Source organism: Etheostoma spectabile, chromosome 19 (assembly GCF_008692095.1).
Source record: "Etheostoma spectabile isolate EspeVRDwgs_2016 chromosome 19, UIUC_Espe_1.0, whole genome shotgun sequence".
NCBI classification, from domain to species: Eukaryota; Metazoa; Chordata; class Actinopteri; order Perciformes; family Percidae; genus Etheostoma; species Etheostoma spectabile.
In genome coordinates this window covers 4,520,325-4,520,905 of record NC_045751.1, presented here as the reverse complement: position 1 = coordinate 4,520,905, position 581 = coordinate 4,520,325, and the positions used below count along the sequence as shown (strand labels likewise).

General features: G+C 35.6%; 1 long non-coding RNA gene across 1 annotated transcript in view; it reads left to right on the top strand.

The window, feature by feature from the left end:
- Positions 1 to 575, top strand: part of LOC116706912 (uncharacterized) — a 1,872-nt gene extending 1,297 nt beyond the window's left edge. Inside the window, exon 4 of the long non-coding RNA XR_004336365.1 lies at positions 76 to 575. This is a non-coding gene — a long non-coding RNA (uncharacterized LOC116706912). The remainder of the gene's footprint in view (positions 1 to 75) is intronic.
- The last annotated feature ends 6 nt before the right edge of the window (positions 576 to 581 follow it).

The window sequence follows — 581 nt, the reverse complement described above, 5'->3', positions numbered from 1 at the left end:
TTTTTAACATTGTTTCTATTATAATTACATACACACACATCTAGTGACATTTTCCATTTCCTTTACTTTCTGCAGATTTATGTTGGAATAATGAAGATGACCGGTGATTCCCTTAAACCTGTAAGAGGGAAGTCCCTTCCCCTTCATATTCAACCTCACTGGTCATCTGATCAACTGTTGGCTGCTGCTGTAAAGAAGCTGAAAGATTTTAATCAGGATATGGAAGATGGTGCACATGTTTTATTGTACCCTGATGCTCAAGAAGTCAGAAAGATCCCAGGAACAGACACCCCTTTCACAGTTCAAAAATACAAGGAGGCAATTGGAAAGGCCTACCAAAGGATAACAATGTACATTTGCACTGTTGAAGACTTTGCCAACAGCTGTAAGTGCTTCTGACATATTTCCCACCTTATTTAAAGCTTCACTCTATATTATATTTTAGATTTAAACATCACTGTCATCAAATGGTCTAGTATGACTAGTGGTAGATTTAAATATAAAAAAGAGCATTCACTTTCTTTCTTTAAAACTAAAATAGGAATTAGGCCTTAGGCTTGTATTTCGAATGCAATAACAAT